Here is a 20,620-nt window from a genome sequence, read left to right as displayed (position 1 = left end):
TTTTTTTTGGAAAAAAAATCCACCGCGCCAGGGGGGTATTTCTCCCCCCCCCCCCCCCCCCAAAAAAAAAAAAAAAAAAAAAAAAAAAAAAAAAAAACACATGGTGGTAACAGTCACAAAACAATGCAATTATTTCTATTTTGGAATTAACATTTAGTGCATTCAATAAATCAATTGATCAGTAACATCCTTCTGATGGCTGGCTGATTGGTATGTGCAGAACCAAATTAAATCTCTTCATCTACCTTGAAGGATTCCTGAATGTTGGATTTTTATCAAATCTCAGTCACATTGTTTGAACTCGTCATGCAGAGAAGACACTGCATCTTAGCACCTAAAAGCTTAAAACAACAGATTTCTATTAATTCATGTTGTCACGATCATCTTGAACCAACAAAGAAATACAGCACTCTGAGTATCTGCTCTGACTCATTTACCAGTTTACAGACAAAACCGGTGGTTTGATGCATGCAGGCATTTAAATTCAAATCAATTGTACTTGAATCTCTGTCTGAACCACATGTGTCACATTTCCCTCTACGGTTGTGTCTACAAATGGTGACATCAGCTACGGTAAGAGGAGCCACATAAATATGAAAAAGTGGGACAGCAGTGAACAGAGGACACACCTACAGTGAAATGTGAAGATGTGTCATAATGACAGCTGCCATCTGGTTGCTGGTAAGACAAGGAGGCCACTATAGAAACTGGGTAGAGACTTTATGGGTGTGATCAGGATAATTAGGAAAATGAAAGCAAAAGTCTACTGAATAAAATAAAAATAAAAAAAATAAAAAGTTAGGAACAGCCAACAAAGTTAGGTGTATCCAAGAAACTAGATGCTCGCATGCAAATGCATTTAGTTAATGTTCTGCTTTAATAATCAACAAATACAGTTTACAGTAGAAAACAGAAGACTCTCTCAGGTCATGGAGCTTTAAAACAAACATTCATGAGTCTTTTACCTGAGCTGAGCTTCTTAACACATTTTTCTGAAGCTGCAGCAACCAGTAAAGTCTTTGTTTTGCTGCTCCTTCACTGGTAATATCAGCATAAATAGTGAAAAACATGCTTTAGATTGTCAGAGAAAACTCAGGTGGGAAAGATTGCTTCCAAAAAATGACAAAATAACAAATTCATAACAGGAAAATTGTGGGACCGGACGAAAATATCTCCTTTTTTGGCAGATTCTGAACATTTTCCAATCCTTCACAGTCTACTATTGTCATACTTCCCAGCCATAAATATCCTATGGAAATAACTAATGTTTCATCTGTTATCTCCTGCGGCTTTAGGAAAGATGGATTGACTTTTTAAAAAAAAGGAAAATTAACACCCTGTCTTGAAAAGAAAAAAAAATTCTTCTGGGCTTCAACAATAAAGGTCTTTTGCATTTAATCAACTTATTCAGCTCTCCTAAGGAGGACCAGACTGTGACCCACTTTCACTAAAACAAACCTATTGTTTTCTTTCGTTAATGCTCCATTTAAATTCCTACAATAGGAAAGCGCCTAAACGCCACCAGCTACCTTACAACACTTTACAAGAGTAAAATGATCAAGTCTTATACATCTCTGAGTTAATAATGTGGAGAATTAAATGACTTTCAACTTACATTGTTAATTTAATTTACATAGCCATGGAAATTTACATTCTAATTATTGAGAAAGGGGCAGGTTTTTCTTCTTCCGGCTCCCTTTTCACTCTTTTATTAACAGGTGTTGTAAGAGCATGTACTTGTGAATTAATGATGAAATAAGTTAAATTGAGTGAATAAACTGATCAATTGATTTATTGAATGAAGTTCAGGGAGTTTCAAAGAAGTGCTAATCTTGTGGTAAACATATTTCCTTGAATAGAGAGCCAAGGAAATAGTCGCTCAATCACAATCAAAAGAATAGAGGAGGATTAAGAAAAAGTTGCTTGCAGTCTTACAGATTGTGCTTAGATCCAAATACGTTGTTTTCCCCTCTTTGTAACTTGCAACAGGAACCCTGGATGGTGACACAGCTGCTGATGTTCGCAAGATTGAGCCACAAATCGATTATTTTCCATGGATGAGCATCATGTCAACCACTTGGAAAGGCGCATTTCCAGCAGGACTCCCGGTCACGCAACAACAGCTGGTGTGCTACTGTGGGAAGCAGCAAAGAGCAAGCTAGCATCCCAGATTAGCTGCAGTACGTACAGAAACAAGAGCACAAACGTATTTAGGAAAGATGGAGGAAATGGGTGGTTGAGGGTGGGTGGAGGAGACACATTTGGCTGCCGACACCCTTGAAGAGTTCAAACATGGGTTAACCTTTAAAGAACACTGAGCGGGTAAGGAAGCAGCAACCCCAGTGTAGTAAATAAACGTGTCTGACGCATCACTATTCCTTTCTGCCTGGCAACGGCGAATGGATGGATGATGGATTCATAACATCTCAGTGAGCTGTGAGTGGAGGGATAAACAAGGACAAATCTGATCATATTTGACTTCATTCATTTGGTTTAAAAAAACCTAGCACTATGTTTTAAAAAAAATGATAATAGAGTGAAACAGGAAACCTGTAAGCCTACTCCCTTGAATAAAAAAACCTCATGAACTGTAATGTGTGAGAGCCACATTTAAGTTCCTTTGTTCTCACACCAGCTCAGCACAGCTTCCTGTGTGTAAAGTGCACTTTTACTGCACTATTATCAGGATATTTTTAATGATTTACTTCCGCTTTACAAAAACACCTATCTCTGTTTGCTGGGGTTTAGTAAATTACGATTCTAACATAAACTAAATGATTAAAACTCTCAATATAAAAATAGCTCAGGCGTTTACCAGGAAGTTATGGATGCACAGCTCAGAACCAGCTGAACTTGATCTGCAGTTTGAGGAATCTGGTTCAGCCGATGACCAATTGAAAGCGTTTATGACTCTTTGACGTGTAATGAGGTGAAACGATGCTGTCTTGTAAACAATGGCGTACATAACTCAAATCTTTAACTGTCCAAAGACAGCTGTTTGCTTTGGATTTTACTTTCATTTGGTTATGTATTTTCTGACATACCCATTTTTTCCCCCTTAGATCCAAATTTAGACAATTTGTTTAATACAACATAGCATGAACCAACAACACACTTTTACTGTCCTTGATGCTGACACTATCACACACATACTGGTAACCAAGGTGCTAAAGGTCACGAAAGCCCCTAGCCCATTGTTAAGTCTTACTCTATCGGATAATGTCTGGTTTAGGTCTAGCCAATTTGGGCGTCTGCAATGGCAGTTTGTTCCTCTAAATGGGTGTGAATATGGGCAGGAATGGTAATAGGAATGTGGGAACGTGAGTGAGCGGGAGCTGTAGTCGATGCTCCGAAGGTGTCATTTTTTGTGTATACCATTGCACAGTCAGTTTCTCTGAAATCTCTCAGTACATTTGTTTGTTGAAGGTTGCCCCACTCAGTCTTCCGTGAGTAACGCTTTTGTTCCTACAGTGACGTAAAGCCATGGGCTGATCAACGAATGCAGTCTGCTGCCAATTAAACCACTTAGGCAAAACACCTGGCTAAGTCTGGCTTACAGCACCCTGAGGTGGTTCCAAACAGGGAGGAACCATGGACCTCCAAATGTAGATGAATCCAGCCATGGCTGACTGGCGAAGACTTGGTTAAAGCTACGCCTGTGAAAAAGGGGCTTAAGAGGCATGGGAACATTGTGCCGACAGCAATATCCCAAGCCGCCATTGTTTTTGTATCATTTAGCTGTAAGACAATCCAATGTCTTAAACATTCTAAACCTTTCATGTCCAAAGGTTGTAGATAAAGTAGTTTACATTCCTGTCCTGAAAGTAGAAACATACACAGTTGAGAGAAGATATTGTCCAAGCACCAACAAATGCTGAAACAAGAAGTGGAATTGGACTATTTTCAAGCCTTTGGACTTCAAGATAATTTTAATAAAACTAAACATTTACTAATAATAAGTAATGCTGGACTGAAGGCGATCTGGAAGCAACACTTTGGATGACAAAAGAAGGTGGTTCCTGAGCTGAGTGGGGGAGCAGGTGTGAAGTGGGGCAGTTGATTAGAATTTCTACAATAATCAACATAGCTGCGGTCACTTACTGGGCTTTTAAGTACCACAGTATCCTTAAAGTATTTGTTTCTGTATTCAGTGTTATAAGAATAAGAGTGTGTTATAAGAATAACACACTTTCTGGTTATATGTGTTATTAAAAATGTTATAAAATAAAATTATACTGATTTTCTGCAATTAAATTATAGCGAACTCCAAAAACAAGCTTTACTATAAGGGTAAATCTAACACTCTCAGCAGGTCAATATGTGTTTGGGATCAGTACAAGTGAAACAACTTCATATATAACAACAGAGCTGAAAGACACACTACTTTATAACTAAAGAACAGCCGAAGTCCAAAGTGAACAAAATACCGTAGAAGCACATTTCAGAATTTGTCCAAGAACTAAACATGACTATTAAACTTCAGTGCTTGAGTGTAGTTATTGCTCATTAAAATCTTTAGAGCTATTAATCACCAATTTGAAGTCGGAACAGTGAGCGTTCAAAACACAGAAAACGGTACAAAGTTTCCACAAGGTGGACCAACCTCTGACCTGGAAAGCAAAAGAGAGGGGAGGTCTGGCGTCCATGCTGTTATTGTGTAACTCAACCTAACAGAAAGAACCAATCAGAAGCAACAAGATGCAGGCGGACATGACATGAGTGACCATCCACTTCTTTTTCTAGTTCAGGACAGACAAAGAGGTATTTTCACGCTAGTTATTCTAACTCTGTGGTTTCCAATTTATTGTCACATTAAACTCTACCAATGACAACAATGTCCAAACTTCTATCACCATGTATGGCACATCCATGTCCACAAGAACTAAATGACTACTGACTATTTTACAACAAATATAAATTATTACTTAAATCTAAATTATAAAAAGGAGAAGATGAAAAATAATTTAACTAATAGCCAAAATTCTAAATGAAAGTGATTTGAAGAAAAAAAAAAAAGATAAACATTGAAAAGAGGAAAACTGACATGATTTATTGATCTTTTTTATTTTGCCTGTAGCCTGGTATTTATCTGAATGATACCTTTATATTTACCACATAACTAATGTCATCTGTGACATACATCTCATTTTTAAGATATAACCACTGGATCATCAAGACTCTAAATCTGATTGTTATATTTCTGATAAATCCCTGAGACAGAAGAAGCTAGACAGAAGGACAATTTCAGGATTGCTAATGTTAAAAAGAAAAATAACCCAATTTAAGAGAAGCAGGTGAGGACATTTTCAAACAGCTTAAAAAACAAGATTATATGGCCCATTTGTGAATTCAAGGTCAAGGCATCAGCTGGTTCTTATTGCCTCAAAGCACTGACAGCAATTTGAAGATTTATGTATTTTTAAAGAGCAGTCTGGTAAAAGGGCTAGCATTAGTGTCACCATGAAATTACAAGATCTGTCTAGTTCTGTTCAGCTGAATGCAATTCATTTTTGTTGGTTATGCCAAGTTTGTTTAAAAGTTTAACTTTACATCAAAATGTTTCTACACCTTAAAGGCCCTATAATCAGATGAAAATGTTTTATCCCGCTCTATGAAGAATAGAGTAAGACCACACTCCCCCCTCACCAACCTACTGCTGCACTCAGACAACCTCTGACTGACTTCTCCCCTGCTTACAAGCGAGACAAGGTTAGTGCGTCAATCTTATTAAGGTCATAGTGTTTTAAAATTACACTAGCTACGAGCTGTATGTTTAAAAGCAGTTGACTGCACACAAAAGTCAATTCAACGGCTAATTAATAATATTCACTTGATTCAAACTAGCAAAGATCAGTATCGGTATTGACCAAATGATTTGTGCCATCTTTAGATTATAACTATGCAATGCTACAGCCAGTTAATGGGTAATGCACATGGAGACAGAAAATATATATACATAATTGTGTGTGTGATTTGAGAGTGTTGTAATGTTTTTAGGTGCTCACCTAGTGATTTTTGACTCTATCAATTCAAACCACTGTATACCTGTGGTAAACCAAAATCAACACCAACGACCAAAATAACTTCTGTTTGGAAGTAGCTTGGAAAATGTCTGGGAAGCACAAACTGGCTGTTTAAAAAGAGTCTGTGTGACTGAAAGAAGATCAGCCAAAGATATTAGAATCTAGAGCTCCATATGCTACCGTGGTCATTTATGGCAAACACACCCAAAAATAGTAGCACAGCCATCCCTAGTCTCAGTGCAATTACAGACACAAACTAGAAGTTCTGACCCCTGAACAGGTTGATTTAACGTTTAGGGTATTTTCACACCTGATACAGAGACCTACAGGGTTTCTCCCTGAAAACCTGCTAAGCAGTGCTGGGACAGTCCATGGTCCACAGTGAAAAATGTTACAAGTTTCAAAAAATTGGATTTGCATGAGCAGGTATCAAATTTTGGAAATAATAGTATGCGAGGCCGACTGTCAGGTGCAGGGATGGTGCAATTCCATGCGTCAAATCTATCTTTACTGTCACTGTCACTAATATACAAAAAAACCTATTTAAATTTAACAAACAACACTAAGCCTGTGGGGGACCAGGCTTATAATACCCCGGGGAAAACCCTGAGAGCTAGGTTTTTAGGCAGACCATGGTTTGCTTTTTTTTGGTCTGCCTCAGAGTTTGATTACACGTTCACACTTCACCAAACAAACTGGACTTACTAGACAAACGGACTGAAGTTTAGATTAGTGGACTAAATAGAGCTGGTGTGATTGCACACTAAATTTGAGCATGTGCAGTATGTACTAAAAGCTACTTGGCAACCGGGCACATGCAACAGCCCAGACATTACACAGAAACAGGCAAACTGACGTTAGCACTCTTGCATCCATTTTTTAAAATCCCTCTGCTGTTTTGACTGGCTGCCCAAGTGGCCTTTTGAATTGGGTTAGGCGAGCTGCGTATCCTTCAGGCTCTCTTGCCGGAGCAAATGTGACAGCAGGGCGTGCTGGGAGGGGAGGGGGCCACTGTCTGAGCTCAGCTTGTGGGGAGGTTGGCTGAGTTTTGCCCTAATATGGACACAGGCCAGGGGGGTGAGAGGGTGGGTGGATTTAGGGCAGACTGGGTGGAGAAGGGGAAACCTGCCCAGTGCCACCACAATGGCAGTCTTGCTTCCCGCTGTTGTTTCTCTGATACTTTTAATCCCACCTCATACAGAGTGCGGTCCAACAACCGCGGTACAAACACTCGATCCACCCTGGAGAACTCTTTGGGAGTCAGTGCCGAGTCGTGTGTCAGTTCATTTCTGTTGTTGCTCTCAGACAAGCCCCCGCTCAGAAACAATGCAGCACACAGCTCCCTCTCTCTCACTCACACACACACACACACACACACACACACACACACACACACACACACACACACAGTTGCTTGTGACAACTAAACGAAGGACAGAGCCTCCACCTCCTCCTCGTCCTCACAGCAGCACTCCACTCTGTTAAACTGCTGGCTCGGCATGCCCTTCGTTTCATCCAGCTGGACCTGGTGCTTCGTTTTTACACATGCTCAATACAAACTCCCTTCGTCACATCTGGCCTCTGGCGCGTCGGGACAAAAACCTCCCAGTGTTCAGTTTGATGAGAAAGGGATTGTCAATGACCTAGAGATGGACTCATTGGGCCTCAGTCAACACAGAGACAGAGAAAGTAGGGATAGAGACACTGGGAAGGTATTTAAAAGTGTGATGAGAGAACAATAGCTCAAATCAAGGCAAAAAGTAAGTAGGACAGCAAAAAAAAAAAAAAAATTGGGCGGATGGTATTTGGAGAAGAGAAGGAGGAGGCTGGATACCACTGGCAATAGAGAGAAGGACTCCGGGCGTAGAAATTCCTCCTACGTCTCTGTTCAATGCCACTTCTGTTCTGCCAAGTCCGGCATGTCAACAGCAGCGGAGATACAAAGGAGCCATGTCTGCGTGAGATGGGCTCTTGTGTGAAACTTCTGTCAGCATGTGTGTATGGGACGGCATTAAGCAATCGTCACCAAAGAGGACTTTCTCTGAAAGAGATAGGTGGCCAAGTCAGAATCACAGCAGTGCTGAAGTGACCTGTTCATTTTGTGCCCAAAACATTTATTGGCTACCTAGTAAAGATGCAGGAGCAAAAAATCATGTCTTTAAATGGTAAATGTCACAATTCTGAACAACTCGCTTCTACAAAATAAATAAAACTGAAGTAATGTTTTAATACTTGTTTTAAGGGTGTGTTCACACAATTCTGTTTAATCCACTTTAATCAAACTCTAGTTCATTTACCTAGAAAGTCTGGTTTAACTAGGGGGGTGTGACCAAAAACCCTTAGGTCTCGATTTGGTTGAAGTGAAGTAAGCTGTGGTTCGAATGCAAATGTGAATTTTAAGGGGGCCAGAGACATCTCCAAAAACAGGAAGTGGATTAAAGCGCAGGGCATTCTGGGTAAATACAACCAAAACAAAAGCTTGTGATGAACTGCTAAAATCTGACATTTTTATTTACTTATTGTGAAGGAAGAAGTTATCTTCTTCTGTGTTTTTTGTTTTATTTCATTCTTTGGTTCTTGGTGCAGCGCCACCACAGGCAAGAGGGGGAACAGGTTTTTCAAAGGGTTTGGTTCGTTTTAACGTGAAAGCGAAATGCAACACCTGAAAATGTAACAAATGTTGCAATTTTTGTCCCCAATCGAACAGAGTCTACCAACTATTAGATGCCATCTAGAGGCCAACAGATTAAGAAGCATTCCAGGGAAATGTTCTTTTCTGTCCTACAATCATGATCGCGTACGTCTGTAAAGTGAAACCATTTCAGCAACATTTCAGCAGTGGGCCTGATTATCTTCTAAAGGAATCTCGTTATATTAGTGAATATGTTTTAATTTTCACATGGAATTTTGTAAAACATTGAATAAGTATGCTATATTATTCTAATAATTTCAGGGTGGGGAGTTGTACATTGCTACAACTAGTTTGATGTGTAATGAATTTCCAAAAGCATGTCAGTTTTAATTAATGAAAGATTTACTTCCTTTCTTTTTGCCCTTGCCTCAGGTATTTGTTTTGCACTTACATCCCCTCCTTCTCTCAGTGTGAGGGGGCAATTCTCTGTCTGAAGCTGCTGAATACTGCTTCCAGTAGTCTGCAAACCTAATAAAACTATTGCAGCAAAAATATTTCNACTGAAAATTTGGAAAATTTTACCTTCCATAAAAAGTAACCACCTTAGAAGGCAAGGCAGTTAAAACTATCAGCTTGATGTGCTGCAATGCATTTGAATTTGAATCCAGATTTCTGTGTTAAATAAGTTCAACAGTTTAAAACTCAAGAAAATTGTTGCTGAGTTATTATAGAAAATGAACCAAACTGTACATTTAGCGGAGGAAAACTGGAGGTGGTTCTTTTCAAAACAAACCAAGTCACAACTTTCCACAAACACTGGCTCTGCTGTTGGGTCACTATAATCACCACTTTTTTTCTTCTTTGAACACACACACACGCACACACACAAATGCAGCTTTTGGGGTGGCCACTGTAAATTTAGTATCCCCGCCTGGGTGGTTACCAACACTTAGTTACAAAATGAGGTGCTTGCACAAGGTGAAAACAGCACACAATGTGACAGAAAAGGAACCTGGACAGCAGAGAACTAATGGTGCTTAAAGGCATGTTCAGTGTTAAACTAGTACCAAATTAAATTAAGAATCAGTCCAGGAACCACTCCTTATAAATCCTAATCATCAAACAGATTAATTTTAATTAGCTTCTGCACTGAAGCAATAACTTTGCAGAATTGCCTCACAAAGAAATAGTTTCAAAACTGTGCGCCCAACCCAATCTGTTGTCATATTGTTCTGCCTTATGTCTTGCTAAATTGTGACGGGTGTCCCGAATGTCATAATATGACTGAGTAATCTTACTGCAATAAGCAATAAAGAACACATTTCTAGGTTGATGTAGAAAAAACATAAAAACTCAGACCTTTTCTTTTTTTTGAGTGAAAACTAACCAGAAATAGTAACACAGAACAAGCTGATTATTTCTGTCAACTACTCGAGCTAAAATTTGACGCAAATTATTGCATATTTGCGTCTCTCACCATTGTGTAGCGGTGATAAACACAGAAGTGGAAATTACAGAGCAGAAGTGACACACCTTCTGCTGTTCAAGTAGCACACAGCAGGTCAGCAAAGCAAGACTTGAGAGCAAAAACTGTGGTGTGCAGCACTGACTTTTTGGGCATGACAGAAATGCAAAGAATGAACAGATAAGCATACCCCAAATCCAGATTACGGTCTAATCAAGCTTTTCCTCCTGTGACTTTCCAAGTTTCCAGAGTCCCAGAAAGCATGGTGCTCTGGGCATTTCTATGCAAACTGCCAAAGAAAGAGGTTTGCACAAATCATTTCTATGCAAACTGCCATATGGAGAACTTTTCTGCCACCAGTATTAACTCTCTCTGGCACGATGTAGAGATGGTGAGTCGAGTTTAAAAACATCAACTTAAACTGGTATTTTAGAGGAAATGTGATTTTTAAACCTTCTATATTTTGGATTTTTCTCAACACCTCATCCACAGTCTGAACCAAAAGGCAACAAAGTAAAAAACAGGTAAACTTTCTGGACTGAAAGCATGTTGTCATGGCAACGCCAACACATTTTCAGTTGTTTTATTTCCCCTTTCGCCCACGCCTCGTTTCACCACAGCTATTTTCTGGCTTTAGATTTTAAATGCTGGCCGTCTATAGTGACGCTTAAGCTCATAGCGGTTTATTTTCACTCCTTGTGCTGCATTCATGATATCACATATCAGATATCAGCTATTTAGATAGCTTATGTGTTAAGATCTCGTAGTGCGATTAAATGCGTTCATTTTTTAACGTGTTATTTTTCCTGTAACAATAAATCAAAATCAGTGTGTTAATGTCACAGCTCTAGTTTAGAACAACACTTTCATATTAGTTGTAGCTTCATAGCCACCAACCACAGGGACGTCTCAGAAACTGTGTAAGAAATAACTTTTAAAAAATAATTTCATAACTAAACAAACATGTGTCTCATTTTTCTAAATAAAAGCGCTTCCTGTACTGATTGTTCTGAAATCATAGCTGTGCCTTCATTCACTCAATACATTGGAGTAAGACAAAACAACAACAAAAAAAAAAAAAAACAGTGTACAGCAATTTGAGCAGTTTGGTTAATTAGATTAATGTTTAATTATTTAAATTGGCCGCAATCTACTTAAATTTGAAGGCTCTGGCATTGGATGTGAAGTGTTATATTTATCAATTTCTTAGACAAAAAGAAAAACAAAAGTGGTATCGGCAGATCAAGTTTTTTAGAGATCGGTGATCGTCCAGAAAACTGCAATCTGTGCACCCCTGTTAATTAGTGTTTAGTTCTCCACAATAAAAGCACTTGATGTTTGATTTAATGAAAAAAAAATTATATTGCCAGAGATTTGACACATTGCTATTTTTCTTCTTGACATAATTGAGGATTAAGCTTTCCAATTGAGCCAATATTGCCACACACCAATTTTTTAAGTTATATGCAAAGTTATATGTTGAGTAAAATGTTGATGTGTAAACTATAGCAATGACGAGAGGGTTGTAGAATGTTTTGTAAAGTGGCAAGTCAAAAAAAAAAAAAACTCCCAACATTCTTTCAAAATTATTATTATAAAAAGGAGAAACGCATTAACAGCAGAGAGGCGATCTACACCTAACAAACAGAACCTAGAACAGCCAGGCAGAGTTTATCGAAGCCGTAGAGCAGACTCACAGAGAGCAGCCGCCGACCTGACAGGATGTGAGCATAAAAAGTGAAACGTGAGTGGGAAGTGTGCAGGGTCACAAGGCAGCACAGTTGTACACACACTTGTTCTCAGTGACAAATAAAGCGGCATGCAGACGGCTAGTTTGGGGTAAAACAGGAAGCTTGGGGCTGGTATTTCACAGTGACTCAGCCTTGGCCCACGACAGACAAATAACTCATTATTTTGAGGGAAATAATAAAAAAACAAACAAAAAAAAAAAACAGGAGGCTGTGAAACATTAATGCTGGTGAACATTGAACCTTCGGGGGTTTACGTGGTAAAAACATTTTTAAGCTTTTAAGACAATAAGCTTGTTCTTCCAACTAGGATTTTTGTTAAAAATAAATAAATAAATAAATGAAAGGGCTCGTGAAGGTGGGGAGCTTTTCCATTGGAGGGTGATAACCTTGAATGAATGGTTATGCTGACTTCCAGTCAAAGCAGAGAAGAAGTGAGAAACAGATACAAAGCTGGCTCTACTCTTTGTATGAGCAAAGCTGGAGCTTTTGAAGATAATGCAGTCTCTAAAATATAAGCCATCTTTAAAATAGCTTTGATTTTAGAAAAATGTAATGAAATAATTCATGGTGATCACTTGTCTTGAAGCCTTTTAGGCCACTCCTAGGGAGTGTAAAATTGTTTTTCACACCTTTTCTGGATTGTGTCTGTTACACACCCACAAAATCTGTTAGCGGCTCTCCAGTGAAGGTGTTAAATTTTTCCCCCCCCTTGTCCAGCCCAGATGGCAGCGTTGGCTGAGTAAGCAGCGATCATTGGGGAATATACAACTGGCCGATTAGTAGCTGATAAGGGCATGAAATACAGCACATCAGAGGAATTCAGGGACATGCTGAAGTTCACAAAAACATTGCAAATCCAGTAGATTTTCTCACACTGTGTGACGTTTCAGCCACAAAGTGTATTTTATTGGGGTTTGATGTGACGGGACAACAGTAGTCTATATTTGTGAAGTGGAAAACAAAAGGATATATATATATTTTTTTTTAAACATTACCAAGTGATGATTTAAATTTGTCTTCAGCCTCCCTGAGCCAAACCTTTGTACAATCATGTCTGGTTTTAACAGAAAAAAAAAGATGACAAGCATCTGCAAATATTACCTTTTTATGTCTTGTCAGATTCTCAGGTGGATTCAGGTCTTGACTTTGATGGGGCCATTCTAACACATTAATCTGAATTTATCCCTGCAGGAGAAAAGTCTGCCAACAGCATGACACAGCCACCACCGCGTCTCACCATGGAGGTGGTGTGTTTTCACTTCTACATAAACAGAGATTTCTATGCATGTTCTTGAGCTGTCTGGTCGTTACGGTGATGTTTGTTTAATGTTCAGCAGCAGATCTGTAGGGGCCTCAGTTGTATTGAGAGGTTACCCACCGTTTTGGATCCTGTTATTGGAAACCATTGGATTTTATTTTGGGGTGCCAAACAGTTTACTGAACTTTGAGAATGTGTTCTTGCATTATTATGCCAATTCCATTATATTAAACACATAAAATGTAATAACTGTAATATGATCCAATGTGGACATGTTAAAGGGGTGTGAATACTAAAACTCTAACAGTTTGTTTAGTTTAAATTCAGTCTTGACTTTAAAGGCTGCATACCATTTTTTTAGGGGTGCAAAGATTGCAGTTTTCTGGCCGATCATTGATCTTTAAAAAAGCCTGACCAGCCAAGTCCATTTTTGGCCGATACTGATTTTGTTTTTATCTGAAAAGTTGCCAAATGTGTGGACAAAAATCACTATGTTGGCAACAGTGGGATGACTATTGTTTTCATTAATGGTTTTCAGATATTTGCTGAAGTAGATAAGATCGGTTTCACATAAATATCAGCTGATTACTTAATATTAAAATCAATTTATTGGTCAGTTGATTATTGGTGTATCATTTATTTTTTCATAATAATCACAAAAACAAGTTATGGAGGAAATACAACCTGTAAAATAAAAAAAAAGAAGCAAAGTTTGCATCAAAACATAAATATCCTGAGCCTAGAGTGAACACACGCTGAACAAACTTGCCAAATACTGAAACTGGCAGAAATCGGTTTATTTAATTTGATTAGGACGGTGCATATTAATCAACATTACCACAATTCATGGCAGTGTAAATATACGGGAATTAGTTATTTTTTTATTTTTAATTAATTTAAAATAACACATTTGACAATGTGTTCTCAAAGGTCTACTTACTGACAGGTCTTCAATTAAGTAGACCTGTCAAAAAAACACATCTTGCTGGCTACTATATTCTCCCAGAAGTTATTACAATAAATGATACTATTGTTTTGAGACTTTTTTCAAGTAATACAATGGTAATGGCATAATAATGCAAGAACACATTCTCAAAAGCCAATAAACTTTAAATTCTAATGAAGATTTATCACTGGAACTGGAAGACATTTTAAATATCCAAAATAGCAACAACAAAAAACAAACAAACAAAAAAAAAAGCAACAAACAAAATGAATTATGAAGTCTCTGTAAACAAAACTGTTCTTCAAAAAAGAGCAAGTTGAGAAAAAAATCACAATGGACTGAAGACTAAAGAAAAATAAAACATTGCAAATGGCAATGACTGAGCTCATTTTAATCTATCATCCAATTTTTTTTTTTTTTTTTACTGTTTATTGCAACAGGCCTACAACGCAAGAACATAAAAACAAATCACCTTTGTATAGGCAAGAAAGAGGACACTGGTTTATTGAGGCTTTGAGCTGCTTATTCTACATAAATCTTATGGTTTCACTTGCATCATCTGGTCCTCCTACCGTGAGACCTCAAATGCAGCATCATACTGTATCTGTTGACATACAGCTAGATTTCTGCAAATGAAAAATGCTGCTTCCAGCAGTTTCACTTAAACGTTTAGGAACAGCTTTATAGCAAATATCACATTTCTCCTTCCAGCTCCATTGGCAGTCTAAAGTAGCAGATTTCAGTAGTTTGATGCCTTCTTTGTAATCTGAACCAAATAGCTGCAACCAAAGCATTTCCCCACATCAAAGGGAAGTATCAACACTAGCTTGCTGGCCTTGTATCAGGTGCATGCTGGTTTTCTTCTAATGGGAGTGATGGCTATTTGTTTTTGCAGAAATTAGAGTAAACTCATTCCTTTGTTTGTCAGATCTATAATTTGCTTCTTCTTCTTCTTTTTTTTAAGCGTCAGTCAGTGGTAAAATACTACAAGATACATTGCGCTGCAACACAAAGGCTTTCCTGTGCACCAGACTGAGGCAGGTTAAAGCCACAAGGCGAAAAATGCCACCGATAAACGCTGTACTCGAGACCATATCCTGTTTTTCTGCAACAAGAAGAAAAGTTTGCACAGTCACATACAAAATGCAATCTTCGGGGACACACACGCACGCACACACGTTACGCTCGCTCAGGTTCTGCCAAAGCGAACTTGTAAATTACATGTTCTTGCTTGTTTGAATGGTCCCCCACCGGCTGCTCCACGCTGCATCAGTAGAACGCTACAAGCGCTGCTTATGGGTCCCCAGTGTCCACGTAAATGCCAAGAGACACAACTAGGCTAATCTGTCCAACGAACATGCAAAACAAGACAGCGCGTTCCAGCAGAGATCAGGATTCATCCACACCAGCTATTGTTCTGCCTGTTTAACAGCACCTTGAGTTCAGCTGGCGTGCCAGGCATGCTGCGAATACACCCTGCAAGCCTTATTCTGACTAAAACACGACAGATATACACACACGCACGCGCGCGCGCACGCACGTGGGAAAACACACTCATACGTTTGTTGTTACTGGGGTGTGCAGCTGTTGCTGTATGTCCTCTTGAACAAAAGAGCGCCAGTTCAGTCCACTGAAACCAATCAGAAGGCACCAGTTTTTTTGGTTAAGCGCCCATCCAGTCTGCAGTTCAAAGTTTCCATGTGACCTAGTTCTCGTACAAGCAACAGGACTAACTTGAAGGAGTTTATTTTCATCACCTCAGAGACAAAACAAAGTGGTGCAAGACTGACTAAACTAGTCCCTGAGTTAATGATAGCAGCTAAGGTAAAGAGTTGGTTGCTCCTGATACACTAAAGTGAAGCTATACACAGTTTTTGTTCTGATTTATGACTTTGACATAGTCCAGCAGTCCAAAGTACTTCACTATAAACCACCTGCCTGTGAAAAGTATGATGCTATGCTGTCAGGTTGAGGCTGTAAAACAGTTAGTAAACCCTTATAAGTTATTGCACACTCGAGTCCCAAAGTTTTTCCCACGGCGACTAATTCAGCCAGTCGTAACAAAGCTGTATACAGCTGGCTAAATGTTTCCATTAAAAGGAAAATAGAGGAGAAAAGTGGAATTTAGCCGAAGAGTAACAAGCTAAGTTTGCGGGCTAGCTGCTAGCAGTGCTGCTGTTTAATAGAGAGAGAAAAAGGTTCAAAATGGACACGTAACGGGATGAATACCGGGTCATTTCATATTTTAACCGCGACATAATTATACAGCGTAAAAAATTCCTCCATATAGTTAGTACTGAAAGTTGCCTAGCATTGTTAGCGCTTCCTCCCTGCGGTAACCCATCTTCTGGGAGCCCGTTTGACAGTCACTGGTTTCACAGGGAAAGACAACTTGGTTCTAACTCAAATCAAGCTAAAGCCCTGGGAACATGAAAATATAGGGCGAACTCACCTGTTGGTGTTGGTCCCACTGGGTAGTATTTTCGCTGAAGTAGGCGGAGAAGCGTGGAGTGGTCTGGTTTAGTTTAGGAAGTTCACACTTTTCACACACACACATGCACACACGCACACACACAGACCTTTCCTACTCACTGTGTCCCCAACAGCAACAGACAACAACTGACTGAGAATCCTCCCCTCCCTCTGCTGGGCCACCGCGAGACAACTAAGTCCCGCCTCCTCTTCTCTGATTGGTCAAATTTGGGAACAGAGCAAAATGGGCCAATTAAAATGAGCACTTTCTTTGCCCAATGGCTATGCATTAAATGATGTCCTTATTGAAGTGCTGTGAAAAGCTTTTTGGGCTTCTTAAATAAATCAGGATTTAGAATAAAATATAATCATTATTAATAATACTAATTATATGTCCTCTAACACTGGTGACAAATTACGCTGTTATTTACATTCACCTTAATTAAAAAAATGTAATGAACCTTACCTAATATTTAATGTTTTGACATGTCTGCACACAAAAACTCCAACATTCCCTGAGGGGTCTTTTCCATAGATTTTTGATGAAGTTAATGTTTTTACACTAAAACATTGTCAAAACAGAAAAGTTTTAGTTATTTATTTTTGTTTACTCCTCATACTTATTCCTGTTTGACAGGTTTGTAAGTATTTATATGCTGGTTTTTTCTTTTTTCTAACATATAACAAAATGTTTCTAATATACATCTGATTAATGTACTCCAAATAATAATAAATAATATAAATAATAGCTTGTTATCTATCAAAGCCAGACTTGAACAAATAAAGATTCGATTTATGATTTGCATAAAAACAGTAAAGTTTTTGCATATTTACCATTTCAATCCACTTTAATTGGTGTATGCATTCAAATGGGATGATGAAAACTATTCAAAATTAAATCACATACCTTTTTGTTGAGGACTAAACCAAAAAAACTTCAATCTTTGGAGTTGAAAAGGAAGGATTTCGTTTATGAAGCAATATTTGAACAGTTTTATTTGATACTGTCCAAACCTGACACCTGGCGGTGAGTCTCTGTTATTGTCATGTCTGCCACTGCAGTAGTGGGTTCACTGCGACACTCAATCAAGTTAGATCAAAGAGTTTTTTACACAAGCTCACACTGCAGCGAGATTAGGAGGAAAACGTGTTTTAATCTCACCTTTCATTCACTTTGCAAACAGATGGCTGCAGGCGGTTCGAGCAAACACACTGTGAGAATAAATACTTTATCACAGCAAGTGGAAGATTTAAATCTCCTAATCCCACCAGACAGATGGGTGGAAAACAGTGATTAAATATTGTTTCAGTCAGAAAATATGGGCATTCTACTATATATATATGTTTAAGTTTAAGTTGCAAGTATATGTCTTTCCCTTGTTGTTGTGAGTGAACTATTTTGTCTCCACTGATTTATGCTAACACAGCAGAGAATCACCAACATAATGAAAAATAATACTGTTGACACATGTCAAACCTATTTTGGACACAGCTGAATATATTTCAAAGCAAACATGTCCATCTGAGTGATTAGTATTAACGTCTATCTGAAGTCATATATTAATTAAATGCTAATATTATATTATACCATTTTAAAATGAACGACAAGATCCCATTTTTCATGTTTGATTATTTCAATCTACACAAAATAAATGTTTAAAGTCTACCTGTGGTTACTCAACATGCATCAAGAAGCTCAACCTCTAGGTGGCAGCAGCTCACCACTTGACTCTCGTGAGCATGACTCAAACTTTGCCAAGGGAATCCGGCAAAATGTAAACAATCTCACCTTGATTTCACTCTGGGGGTGTTGATGACATTACTGCATTCCTGCTGTTTGGTTTGTATTTAAAATTTAAATGTTTCTCGCTGCATCACTAGCATGGAATCCTATTTGATGAGATGTTGGGGTTGGAGTTGACAGCAAATACTGAAGGATTGTCCTTGTTACACCAGGATAATATCAGACACGAGGTAGAATCATCTTTTAGTAGTTTTAGTAGATACAGGAAATGTTAACTTACCTGCCTACCTACCAAGTCGTTCCGCGTACATTCAGGCACTTCTGTTTTTTTTTTGTTTTTTTTTTTTTTAGCTTTAAATAAAAAATGAAAAAAAAACGAACAAACAAACAAACAAACAAACAAACAAACAAACAAAAAAAACGTTAGCTTTTTAGTTAGTTTAAACCAAAATGAAAAATTGGATCGCAAACCTGTACTCTGACCCTACTCAGGATTAGGATTTTGTTGAGAGGAACTGCAACCTTGTAGTGTTTAAAAATAATAATAACTATTAAAAAAAAGTATCTAAATGGAGCAATAACAGTCAAAATTTCGGGATTATATTGCTTTTTGGCACAAAAACGTCCAGGCATTAGCGCGGTGGCAATGCAGGGGTAGCGCGCGCGACCCATCCTCTACGTGGCCGTCGTGTTCAAGTCCTCTCCCAAAAGTTTCCTCACTCACCTTCCTGTCACATAAAGGCCATTGGAGCCTAAAACATGTGAAGGAGAGCAACTCTTTTGGGTTTCAAACATTTTCAATTCAAATTATGTGAGCATTTACAACAAATGAGCTAACAAAGTCTTGTGTTACAAATATTGAGCAATTACATAATGAAGATGCTAATTTGTAAATGACGACATGCATGTCAAGTTTTGAACTTCATTTCAGACCTAACATGAATAAACACAAACTAGTTCACATATAGCTTTGAACTTGATTCAAAATACTTAGGTGGGGAGCTATGAAAATTAATGAATTTGCATTATGTTGGGTAAACTGGATTTACAGCTGGTTTTTGTGAAGGGCCAAGTGGCACAATTCTAATCCCTAATTAAATGTCCAAATTCATATCATTCAAGCATCTTCAAAGGGTTGATGGTGATGCTGTGGGCAGAAAAGGATCTCCAGTAGCAGTCAATCTTGCAACAAATGTACAGAAGCCTCTGACTGAAGGCAAACCATTTTTTTACCTTTTCAATAACCACTTAACACTGTGGGACACTTTGTATTGGTTAAGCTAATAAAATCTCAATAAAACGCATTAGAGTTTGTGGCTGCCATGTCACAAAATGAAAACCTTTGAAAAGCACTGCAATTCAGTTTATTAATTAAGCACCAGTTAACAACAGTCATTTATGTTTCTTCATTTGTGTCCTGCATGCAGGTTAGCTGAACTCTCTCACCGCAGAGTTTCAATGTTTTAACAGATGAAGGTTAAAAGTTTGGATTGTTTAGGTAAAAGTAGCAAGACTTTCCTTGGAAAACATAATGCATCATTCATTTGGCATCAGGGATGCCTTCACAGATGTAGGAATTATTAATGACATGACAGCAAACACAGAAAACATCATTATGTGGTGATGAATAAGTAATTATTAGTAATTAGAGACAATCTCGAGTAAGTGGCAGGGCGTGGGTGTGTGGGGGTGCTGAGACGGGGAAGATGTGGAGATGATAATCTTGCCTTCCTGTTTGTTCAGATTTAGAGATGTAAGAATTAGCAAAAGGTGGCGATCACATTTTTATAACCCAGAAACATTACATTGGATTCTGACTGACCTTATCATTGGTAGATATTTTATTATGTTCTTCTGTGCTATGTTCCTTCAATGACCTGTAAGGAAAGAAGTAGAAAGCATTATTTTTATAGCTGCTTTACACAGCTTTTCAACTCTCATACCTCACAATGGCCTCTGTTTCAGTAGCTGTGGTCTATCCGTCACAGCGGTAGATAATGAAAAGGAAATCAAAAGTTAGAGCTGAGCAAGGCCAGTGGTGGCCCCACGAAAGGACACCCAAACCTTGGTTACCGTCTGTGCTAATCTACTCCCCGGATGGGGATTGAAATAAGCTTAATGTGGACGACTTTGTTGTTGTTAGCCAAAGGTGACTTCAGGTTCCCCCCCACATCCCACCTATAATAATATTAACATTGAAACCCTGGATGTGAGAGCAAATACAAAGACAAAATCCAATGTTGGCGCTCCCTCGTGAGTTCGCCTTTGTTACTGTGCGGATCAGAAAACCACTCTTTCCTCTACTGATGTCCATGCTTGGCTAAAGGCC

The 20,620-nt window shown here is 38.5% G+C and overlaps 1 protein-coding gene across 2 annotated transcripts in view; it reads right to left on the bottom strand.

Annotated features, from left to right (window-relative positions):
• fam49a (family with sequence similarity 49 member A) overlaps positions 1 to 16,724 on the bottom strand; it is a 32,580-nt gene extending 15,856 nt beyond the window's left edge. For both annotated transcript variants that reach the window (XM_015032543.1, XM_015032540.1), the window contains exon 1: positions 16,528 to 16,724. The gene's annotated coding sequence lies outside the window, so the exon portion shown is untranslated. The remainder of the gene's footprint in view (positions 1 to 16,527) is intronic.
• Between the last annotated feature and the right edge of the window lie 3,896 nt (positions 16,725 to 20,620).

The sequence above is a fragment of the Poecilia latipinna genome, unplaced genomic scaffold (assembly GCF_001443285.1).
Source record: "Poecilia latipinna isolate Pla-1442-1.1 unplaced genomic scaffold, P_latipinna-1.0 Scaffold244, whole genome shotgun sequence".
NCBI classification, from domain to species: Eukaryota; Metazoa; Chordata; class Actinopteri; order Cyprinodontiformes; family Poeciliidae; genus Poecilia; species Poecilia latipinna.
This window is presented reverse-complemented; position numbering and strand designations above follow the sequence as displayed.